The sequence below is a fragment of the Nelusetta ayraudi genome, unplaced genomic scaffold, assembly GCF_046127955.1.
Source record: "Nelusetta ayraudi isolate G7.1 ecotype Tasmania unplaced genomic scaffold, CSIRO-AGI_Nayr_v1 ptg000253l, whole genome shotgun sequence".
NCBI classification, from domain to species: domain Eukaryota; kingdom Metazoa; phylum Chordata; class Actinopteri; order Tetraodontiformes; family Monacanthidae; genus Nelusetta; species Nelusetta ayraudi.
The window spans coordinates 18,719-29,908 of record NW_027466302.1 but is presented as its reverse complement, the minus strand read 5'-3'; the positions used below and the strand labels follow the sequence as shown (position 1 = coordinate 29,908).

At 43.8% G+C, this 11,190-nt stretch overlaps 1 pseudogene; it reads left to right on the top strand.

Annotated features, from left to right (window-relative positions):
• The first annotated feature begins 257 nt into the window (after positions 1-257).
• LOC142882300 (myosin-9-like) lies at positions 258-2,645 on the top strand (annotated as a pseudogene).
• Positions 2,646-11,190: the final 8,545 nt, after the last annotated feature.

Here is an 11,190-nt window from a genome sequence, read left to right as displayed (position 1 = left end):
CATCACTTGATCAGGGTCTTTTTTGTAGACGTTATGAGATCTGAAGGGGTTCCAGCTACCAACCTGAGAAATAGTGGAAAAGGGAAAGGAATTAAGAAAAATACGATGTAGAATTTTGCCCCATCTTTATGTTTAAAAAAAAAAAAAAAAAGAAAAAAAAACAATCTGTAAGGTATTGTGTTGTATGTGTGGAAAATGCCCAATACATGTACAGGTCATTAGCAAGTCTCAGTGTGTTTGCGGGTGTTTGTGTCTGTATGCCTATCAGTGTGAGTATGTGTGTTTCTGTCTACCAGTGTGTTTTTTTTTCTTAATGAGTGTCTGTGTGTGTCTGCGCGCGTGCATTTCTGTCTATCAGTGTGTCTGTGTGTGAAATAGTGAGTGAGTGAGTGTCTCTGTCTGTCTTTCTTACCTTAATGTACAAGAAAGACTTTGGGTGAAATTAGAAGGTGTCCTCGCACCATGTAGGCAGACAAGGGGGTGTAGTGGTTGAGGTCTTGGGGTTCCACCACCATCAGTTGAGCAGGGTCTCTTTTGCAGACTTCGTAAGATCGAAGGTGCTCCAAATACCAAGCTGTGAAAGGTTCAACAACGAAGAAGAGGTTGTTGCAGACCTTGTTTGTAACATTATAATGACGCCGGGCGATATGGAGTGACCAAGTACCACGTACTTTCGCTTACACGGGAGAAGTGAGGACTGCAAGCGTCCTCATAGACGTAGAAAACGCGCTCTGTCCAGGCGCTCTGAAGGTAGTTTGAGCGAGCCGTTCTCTTATCTGTTTGCACGCAGCCACTTGAGGTGATCAGATCGTGAAAACCACTTTAAGTGGCCACAGTACCAACGGGTCTTGGACATCGTTGATTTGATTTAAAAAGTTATTTTTCCCGTCGTACAGTTCTGAGTTTTACCGGAGCTATCAGCGGTTAGCATTAGCAACAAGCAGCGGAGACTGTCGGGCCTTGCACGGGAGATACGCGACCCGGTTGTGTACGTGCGGGCACCGGCGATCGCTCGAGCTTGCTTGTTTGCAGGACGCCGCCTCCGTAGTGAAGGAGCACTCATGGCTCCACTCGGACTTGAAGTTGTGTGAGAGAATTGGTTTTATCCACTTCTTTATCGCACTGTCTTACCTTGCACCAAACGATACCAAACTTCATTATTTCACGTCTTTTTCGTGTACCAAACTACAAACAACACTACATACAAAAACAAACAAAAATTACCACAGCCGTGTTGCAAGGTTGCAATTATCAGAAAAATATTCGCAGTCCGGGTGCAGAACGTACTGATGGCCTCCAAGAACTGGGCGAAAGGGGGAAGAAGGGGTGTGTCTACTGCCAAAATGCGGTGACGTAGATGGGGCACTTGTGCAGCTCGAAAGTCAAGTTGACATAAATTCCTAATTAAGATACACTCTGATTTTCATTTTAAAGAATATTTAGTAGTTGAGGAGTTTTCAACTTATAATTTCATTTTGTAGCAACAATTACAGGAACCCCTTGTTAAACTGACTAAGAATAACTAGCTATAATAACAAATGTGCAGAATAAGTTGAGACAGAAAGACTCTGAGAAACAGAAAGTGTGTGTGTGTGTGTGTGTGTGTGTGTGTGTGTGTGTGTTATGTTGTCACAACAAATCGCATCTCTGTCAAACATCTAAAGGAGGTGATTGCCAGTCAATATATCCATGGTTTGAGCTGAAAGATGGACATCACTAGAATGACTTGCCTTTCAGAGAACAAAAGAAAAGAGGAAGTTTGATCAGATGCTTGCTGAGCAGAAAAGCATCTCTACTCAGTATGCAGATGAACGTGACAAGGCAGAAGCTGAAAGCCAGAGAGAAGACCAGAGTGCTGACGCCTGCTCGTGATTTGGAGGCTCTCACCAATGTCAAAGATGAGCTGGACCGGGCCCACAAGCTGCTCAAAGCCGGTGCCCTCCAAAGATGTTGCTGGAAAAAGTGTTGATGAGCTTGAGAGCGCGCTATGGAGCAGCAGAAGAGAAGAAGAAGAAGAAGAGCTGCTAGAAGAGCTGAAGGACCAGCTACAGGCCACACAAGATGCCAAACTGCATTTGGAGGTCAACATTCAGGCCGTGAAGGTGCAGTTTGACCGAGACCTCCAGGCCAGAGAGAAGGACGGTGAAAAGAGGATGCAACAGCTGGTCAAACAGGTTTGGGAGATGAAAGTTAAGCTGGGAAATGAGCGCTGTCAAACCTTCTCATCCAGGAAGAAATTAGACATGGACTTTGGGGAGCTTGAGCTCCAGATTGATTGTGCCAAAAAGGGTCACAATGATGTCCTCAAACAACTGAAAAAACCTCAGGCCCAAACTAAAGCTGCTGAGAAAGTCTGATGAACTGCTATTGTCCAGAGACAACGCCGTCGCCGAGGGCAGGGAGACTGAGAAGAAGCTCAAAGACATGGAGGCTCTGCCAGGGAGAGAGAGGAGCAGCAGGATGAAATCAACAGCAGCAACACGAAGAGTTCTTTGCCTGCAGAAAAAAGGAGAAAGCTGGAGGCCCACATCAGTGAGCTTTAGGAAGAGTTGGAGGAAGAAATGTTTCATGCAGAAATGGTTGACGGGTGCCTGCAGAGAGCCACTCTGCAGTCTGAGCAGAGATTGGACCACAGTTCCTCTTAGTGTGTTTCCAATAAAGCCATTATGTACCTTACTAAAAATGTTGCGTCTCCTGATGTACCAGTCAGCACAACTTGTTTGTTGAGTTACATACCACTCTGCCATTCTTCACACAGCTGTTTCATTCTTTTTATGCATCTACTTTATAATGAGTGGGTTGTTTTTTTTCATTCAGTGCCAAGAACATTCTTTAAGTTAATTACTTGTCTTGATGACTGATTGTGCAGCTGAGAAACTGAGTTTCCTTCGGGATAAATAAAGCATCTGTCTATCTACCTACCTGGTGGCGGACCTGTCTCTCGGTGGCGGACAGGTGATTTAAAAATGTCAGTGTTTTTTCTAACTTTTTTTCATACTGTTGGTTTGGTTCCTTTACCTAATATCATGCTACCAAACCGCCTGTTCGTTTAATGAGGAAAAGAGACAAGTAGAATGTGAACAAGTTTTAGTAAACAGAAGAACAAGACATTTGGTACAGAGATCTGATGGAGTCGAGTCCTGGCCCTCGCCGGAGTCAGACTCACAACTTTCTCCCAAGAAAGTCCTTAAATGCAAAGACAAACAATCTGACTCCTGATCTGAATGTCTTCTCAAGTGTCGTCCTCTGATTGGCTGTCCATTCTTCACCCTTCAATTGCAGGGCGTCACTGTCATTGTTTGTGAGTCAGGAAGCATGTCCTTATTTGGCCATGTAAGACAGTCAAATCCACATCCTGAAGTGTTTTCTCTAACAATGGAAGTTCTTCAAAGACGGGGGTTACAACTGTATCAATCTCACCTATTGTAATTAACTAACATGATTTACATGTCGTGGGAAAGGAACCCCCGAGGGCCAAAAGGTATCTCCTTGTGTTTGTTGGATTTGCATTCAGGGACTGTCTCTGCCTTTTGTTTAGAACTTTCCTTTGAAATGTTGTGAGTGTCAGTGCGAGAGGTATGAAGGTCTTGGTGATCTATTGTTGCTGTGGAAAATTACCCCTGATGACCAAAAGGTTCCCGAGTAGGAAGAGTTGATCTGATTTGAATCTTTTAAATATGCATTTTAGCAGTGTCTCTGTTCTGGGAGGATATTTAAGGGAAGGAACAAGAATCTGAAGCTCTCTTCTTTTTTTTCTCTCCCTCTTCTTTTCTCTCTCCTTTTCTGGGACCCACTCTCTTTCTTGATTCTCTTTTTCACTCTCTCTCTCTCTCTTCTTCTTCTTCTTTTTCTTTGACTTCTTGATTTTTTTTACCATCATTTTTACACAACCGGTAAAAATGATGGTAAAGGGGTTAGCAGCAAAAATGCAAAAAATGCATTTTTGCTGCATTTTTACTCTGGACATCGCAATAAACTGGTATGTTATCCATTCCCCTTCAATATTAACTTGTTGAGACTTTTGTTTCTATGTGGAGAGCAATCTGACATCAGATATTGATTTAGTCTTCAGTTATATGGTAAATTCATTTGAGTAATGCTTGTACTCTTTACCTCTGAGTTGAATAGAAAAGATTGAGTGTCATGTTTTTCTAACTATTGAGTTGGAAGATATAAACCTCTGAACATCTCAACCTAGATGTCTGGGCTGTTCTTCTATGTTAATAAGGTCACTGAATGCTTTGTCTATATCTGCCATCACTGAACTAAGATAGGGATTAATCAGAATCCCAAAGACCTTAGTTATATGGTAAGTTTCACTGGACATTATTCAAACCCTTAACCTCTGAGTTGGTCAGATAAGATTGGGTATCATGTTCAATAACCTCTGAATACTCCAACCCAGACATCAGGCTATTCTTCCATGTTTAATGAACAAACTGAATAGTTTTGTTAATTTATAGAAGCCATCCCTGAACTGAAGACTAATGTCAGATCACGAGAATTTTATTATTATTGAGTCTATATTCTTAATTGTTAATCAAGTCTTTCTCTCAATCAAGATATAAAAGTAAAGTTATTATTATCAAATGGAGTCAGATTAAATTAATTATTATGTATTTTACTTTGAAATCCTCACCTTGACACCGGAATGACGGAATACGTATTGGGGAGATATTACTATTTGTGTCTAGATATTTCCTCCCCTACAGCCATGAGCCAAATGGTCCAGCCTTCCTTCCGGTGTGACCTGTTGAAACCATTTTGTGGCAAGACGAGCTCAGGCCACAAGTTCCCATCCCTGTGACTGGATGGGTCGCAAACTTTATGAGGGTCGCAAAGGCACTTCCTTCAGCTGACCACTCTCTGGTCCCCCCAGTTCACTGTTTACGAGACTTAATGAGTTTCACAGTCTTTGCTCACAAGGTTTTCAACACCCCCAAGGTACTGATCATGATCATCAAATATACACCAAAGCACTACATATAGCAACATTCAATACATTTATACATGTATACATTCAACTCAATGTAATAATTCCAACATATAAATGTAATGCTACAAATATAATAGCACAATATACAATGATGCATGATATTAAATATCTGATTACAACAATACTGAGCACTTTAGAATTGTTTGTTAATAGTTTTTGATTGTGCGAGTGTAGTTTTTGTATTTTTTTAGTTTAGTTTTGTGGGTTTTTTTGTTTTGTTTGTCGCCGGACTTCGCGGCAGCCTCGTGGCCTCGTGGCTTCGCCCTCTGCGGCGTCGCCTCTGTCACTGAGGAACGGCGTCCGCGTTGCGGCCCACCGAGCTCATCCGTAGAACAAGTTCTACTGGCGATCGGGGAGTAGGTGGGGCACGCCAACATCTCATACGCATCCCGTATGAATAAGGCACTGGTGGTGTTCCTGACCGATCAGAAACACGTCAGTGACCTGATCGGTGAGGGATTAACGTTGGACGGGGAGTTCATCCAAGTGTCCCCGCTGGCAGTACCATCGACCCGCATCACCGTAAGCGCCGTACCTCCGTTCATCCCGAACGAAGCGTTGGAGAGAGAGTTGCGGCGTTTCGGTAAGTTTGCCAGCGGTTTTAAAAACGTCACTTTGGGCTGTAAGAACGAGAAGCTCCAGCACGTTCGATCTCTTCGCAGACAGGTGTTCATGTACCTCGACACGCCGACTCTGGACATTTCTTTCCGAGTAAAACATGGGGATGCATACTACATGGTCTATGCAAACTCAGGGAATCTGAAATGTTTTGAGTGCGGGGATGTCGGACATAAAAGGGTGGCGTGTCCGCACAGACCAGCGGTAACGCTCCCTGGTCCGGTGGAGGGGGGTGCGGGGCCCGGTGCTGTACCCGCCGGTCCCTCCGCCAAACCGGCACAACACAGCTATGCTGGCGCGCTAATGAACGCCGCAGCTTCATCATCTGCTGTGAAGCGTACAGCAGAGGCAGGGGGGTTGGGGGGGAAAGAAACTAGTGTTGTAAGTCCTGAAGCGACTGTACCGGTGCCTCTGTGTGCGGCTACACCCGTGCCAGTGCAGGATGTAGCGCCTGCACCCAGTACCATCAAAAAGAGGAAAATGAAGAAAAAGAGATCAACCAGCGCAGACGGCGAAAACGCATCGGTTTTTAATAGCGACAGCGAACTTAGTGAAGGAGCGAGAGACTGCACGGTTAGCATGAAGGCTGACAACACACGGGCTGTTACCATGGAGACGGACGGAGATAATGACTCTGACTCCTCAGTGGCAGACAGTGCCAGCCAAAAATCTGACGTGTACTCCCTCCAGGAAGTAACTGAGTTTTTAGATGAAACTTTTGGCAAGTCCGTGGAAGTAAGCGATTATTTCCCGGACATTGTTAAGTTCATCCAGTCCGTCAGTACCCACCAGAAAATGGCGGGGGTCGATGAACTGGATGAAAGGAAGAGATATCGACTGGCCAAACATGTGGCTTCTCTTAGGAAAAGGTTAAAAGTTAAAAAGATTTCTAGTAAAGCAAAACTGTTCACATCTTCGATTTTTACTATGGCAGTTTTTCACCTGGTATTTCTTAACTGGCTTTTGTATCTTGTCTCTTTTACCCTTTTAACTCTTTTCTCTATGGATATTTTAAAGATATCTTCTTTAAACATGAATGGGGGAAGGGGTGCACAAAGAAGGGCTCTGGTGGGTGAGATTTTTAAACAAAAAAAGCTAGATTTTATCTTATTACAGGAAACACATAGTGATTCTGATAATGAGATTGACTGGTGGCTTTGGTGGAGAGGGCAACACAGATTCAGCCACGGCACCAACCTGAGTGCTGGTGTTGCTGTGCTGTTTTTGCCCTCCCTGGCTATAAACATTTTGTCACACTCCGAGCCCATACCTGGCCGGCTTTTAATTATTAAAGTAGAAATTAGAGGTTTTATTTTTGTCATTTTTAACATTTATGCACCGAATTCTTTTCCTGATCGTGTAGCATTTTTTTAAAGTTTTTAAAGAAAAACTTGCGAGTGTTGCACAGGGGGAGTGCATAGTGGTGGGTGGGGATTGGAACTGCTGCATTGATAACCTCGACCAATTTGGCCAAGAGCCTCACCAGGCCTCGTCCAAGCTCCTCTGCGAAACTTTAGAGGAAGCCCATCTCGTCGATGTGTGGAGAATCAAACATCCCTCCACTAGACAATACACCTGGATGAGGATGGGTGGGGGAGGAATCAGCGCAGCGAGGCTTGATCGGTTTTTATCTTTCAGCCCCTTTTTTAAATCGTGCAGGAAACTCCCAAATTCATCCTGTAGGTTTTACTGACCACCACTTAATTATAACCAAGCTACTTTTAACCGATGATAAGACACAAAGAACGTTCTGGCACTTTAACATTTAACATTTAAATGATTTTAATTTTTGCGACAATTTTAAATATTTTTGGTTTTATTGGCAAACGCAAAAACAGTTTTATCCTTCACTCAGTGGTGGGAGGTGGGGAAAGCACAAATTAGAGTTTTTACCCAAAACTACAGTGTATCCTCCACAACTGAAATTAAAAGAACAGTTGAAAAGCTGGAGAAGGACATTGAGGATCTGGAAGGGGTGACGGCTCTTCCCCCTGAACAGCTTGGAAGAGCAAAGAAGCGCCTGGGCTCTTTCCTCCAGGACCAAGCAAAGTGGGCCCTGGTGAGAGGGCGTTTCATGTCTATAAAGGACATGGACGCACCGACAAGCCTTTTCTTCAGACTTGGAAAGTCAGCTGGCCAGAGGAATACAATAATGGGTCTCCAGAAGCCCAATGGAACTGTGACATCCGACCAAGCCACGATGAGAGAAGAGGTCATGGCGTTCTACACCGACCTCTACAGGGCTGAGGATTGCAGTGGAACCGCTGTCGCTGAGCTTGATGCATGACCTTTTAGATGTTTTAATGAATCTTTTAACAGTGGACTTCTCCCAGCTTCATGTCGGCGTGCAGTGATCTCCCTTTTACCTAAAAAGGGAGACCTGACACTTTTGAAGAACTGGCGTCCGGTAGCACTACTTTGCACAGACTATAAAATTCTCTCGAAAGTTTTAGCAAACAGACTGAAAGTTTTTATGGATCAAATAATTGGTGTGGACCAATCATATTGTGTTCCAGGCAGGTCCATTTTAGACAATCTGTTTTTATTGAGAGATGTTTTTGAGGTGTGCAATACGTATGGTTTAAACATTGGTATAATTTCAATAGACCAAGAAAAAGCCTTTGATCGTATTGATCATAATTTTCTGTTTACTGCTTTGCGGGCCTTTGGGATGGGAGAGTATTTTTTGAATTTGGTTAAACTTTTGTACAATGATGTTTGCTGTGTGGTGAAAGTGAGGGGTGGACTGGCCAGACCTGTGCCGGTCAAAAGAGGCATTAGACAGGGATGCCCCCTCTCTGGCCAGCTGTATAGTTTAGCCATTGAACCTCTCCTGGCATGGCTCAGAGGCAAGGTGAGTGGCCTGAGCCCCCCTGGACTTTTAGATACCAAGTCCATTGTTGTCTCTGCATATGCAGATGATGTAAATGTGTTTTTAAAAAATAAACAAGATGTTTTAACAGTTAAACAAGGTCTCCAACTATTCGAGGACGCCTCATCGGCCAAAGTAAACTGGGCCAAGAGTGAGGCTTGTCTCATTGGCCAGTGGAGCCCAATAGACACTCCAGTTCTTCCAGGAGGACTCAGGTGGAGAAAGGATGGCCTCAAAGTCCTAGGGGTATACTTGGGTAAAGAGGATTTAGTGAGTAAAAACTGGGAGGGAGTGCTGGACAAGGTTCGAGCCAGGTTACTTTCTTGGAAATGGTTGCTCCCTCAGCTGTCTTATAGGGGAAGAGTTCTGGTCATCAACAACCTGGTGGCTGGCTCCTTATGGCATCGACTTCAAGTGCTGGTTCCATCAACTGGAATTTTGGCACAAATCCAGAAGCTTTTGGTGGACTTCTTTTGGTCTGGGTGCCACTGGAAGAAGGAAGCTGTCCTTCACCTTCCAGTGACAGAGGGAGGCCAAGGCCTGGTGGACATCACTTCAAGAGTGGCAGGCTTCAGGCTTCAGGCAGCCAAGCGGTTTCTGTACGGGACTCCGGCACGTTGGACAGACTTGGCACGAACGCTGCTCCAGAAAGCAGGAGGGCTGTGCTTCGATAAGCAGCTGTTCCTGATGGAGCCACCCGCACATTGTTTTAATGAACTGCCACCTTTTTATAACTCGATTTTAACCGCATGGAGAAGTCTAAAGGTTTTTAGACTAACAGATCCCCCACCTGGGATGTCGATTTTCGAGGAGCCATTGTTCGACAATGCTTTTTTATCTAACACGAGCAGGAATTACAAAACTGGGACACGTCGCTAGGCTGTCAATAGAAGAACTTGCAAATGTGACCACAGTAACATCCAGGAGGTTTTTTAAATGGGATTGTCGAGAGGATGTGGACCTTTTTATCAAGGCCCCTACGGGCATTCGGTCAAGACCGAGCGAATGCTGACTGCTGGAGCAGGGGTCTGGACTACACCTTCCCATGCCTCTCAGTGGGTCCTGCAGTGGAGGAACCAGTGACACCCGTGGGAGGCCTCCTCCAACTGAAGAAACAGACGCCTACAAAACTCAGCATTGTACAAGGGAAACAACTGTACTACATCTGCTTGTTTGCAAGGTAAACAGGTGTGTCAAATGAAAGGATGTAAAGAATCTCAGTTGCATGACTGCCAGAACGTGGTAGTCACGCAACTGAGAGGCTTCTGTCAGTGTTGAAGTTCATTTCTGGTGACATCAAAGTGAAAATCCAGGACTGTGTGATTTTTTTTCCAATTCCCACATTTCATTCTTTCCAGTCAACAGTTGGGGATGAATGTCTTGTAGCCTGAATGTGAACTTTACTGTGGCATTGGTTCGCTCCTGAGAATAATCTACTGTTCACAAGCAAAGCAAGAGCAGACACTGAATCTTTCTTCACTCATCGTCACTTTATTGCCTTCTAAACAGCTACTGAGGTGCAGATATTCCAGTTTCTTATTAGATTTTTTCCAATGAAGCCTTGAAAGCACCAATAAAGTGCATTAGAACAATTCATTCATTCAACCGCTTCACTTGAAATTAGTTCACTTGTGGTGGTTTTTGTCTTTTTTCAATCAAAGCTAAATAGCAAATATTTTATGAACAGTTTTACCAAACAACTTTAAGATGACATATAAACTTGTTTAACATAAAATAAAATTGTGAGAAAACACGTAGCGTTCAGCTGCCCATGTAGTCCATGTGGCTGTGCTGTTTTCAGAGTCAACACAACAACGTTCTCACAAGGCGAGAGAGGCACTTTCCCGACATCCAAACATTTCTGAGTGGCTGATGATCCACGTTTGAAGTGAGAGAGTTTCTGTGAGCCGCTCAAAATGAACACTATATGTGCACAAGGTATTGATATGGTTTGCTTGTGAAATGTCTCTTAAACTTGAAAAAGTACGTCAATTGTTCAAGTCTTTCTTCTTGAACACTGTTTTAATGCTGCTCTCTCCCACGTTGTCTTTTTTTTTTTTGTTGTGTCAGCCAGATTTCTTGCTCTCCCTCATTTGTCCTGTTGATTGTGTGTGTTGCAATGTCCACCACATTGTTTTGTGTGTACGACTGAGTCCATGTGACTGCCAACTGTTTAAATGCCAGTCCCACCCCAGAAAACAATGTTAAACTGTGGTTGGACTAGATTCATGGCTGGGAGCATGACTCCAAAATGACGCACACACTGGCATCAGTAATTTGAAAGAAATGTACAAACAATCACAAGGTTTCTGCCACACCTCTGAAAGGTTGGTATAAGAAGTGCAAGTGATGAGACAGCAGCGGCATCCAGCATCAGCCTCAGAGTCACCGCTGACCTTCACCATCCTCACACCACCGGAAGGTAAGGAACCTCCACATCCCTGTGCTGTCTCCTTCCCTTCAACAACCTACTGTGATTATCTATTATTATTATATATGATTTATCAGAGAAATTATGGGTTAGTAAGAGCCTGGAAGGTTTTTTTTTTGTTTTTGTTTTTTTTGTGCAAATCTCAATTTATTTAATTTTTGGTCTCCATAAAGAAAAATTGTGATTGCATTTTAAATATCCAACAAGAAAAAAAAAGTGAGCTAATACCGAAGGCAAGGGCAGAGCGAATAATGGAGAATTCCCCGTGTTTCA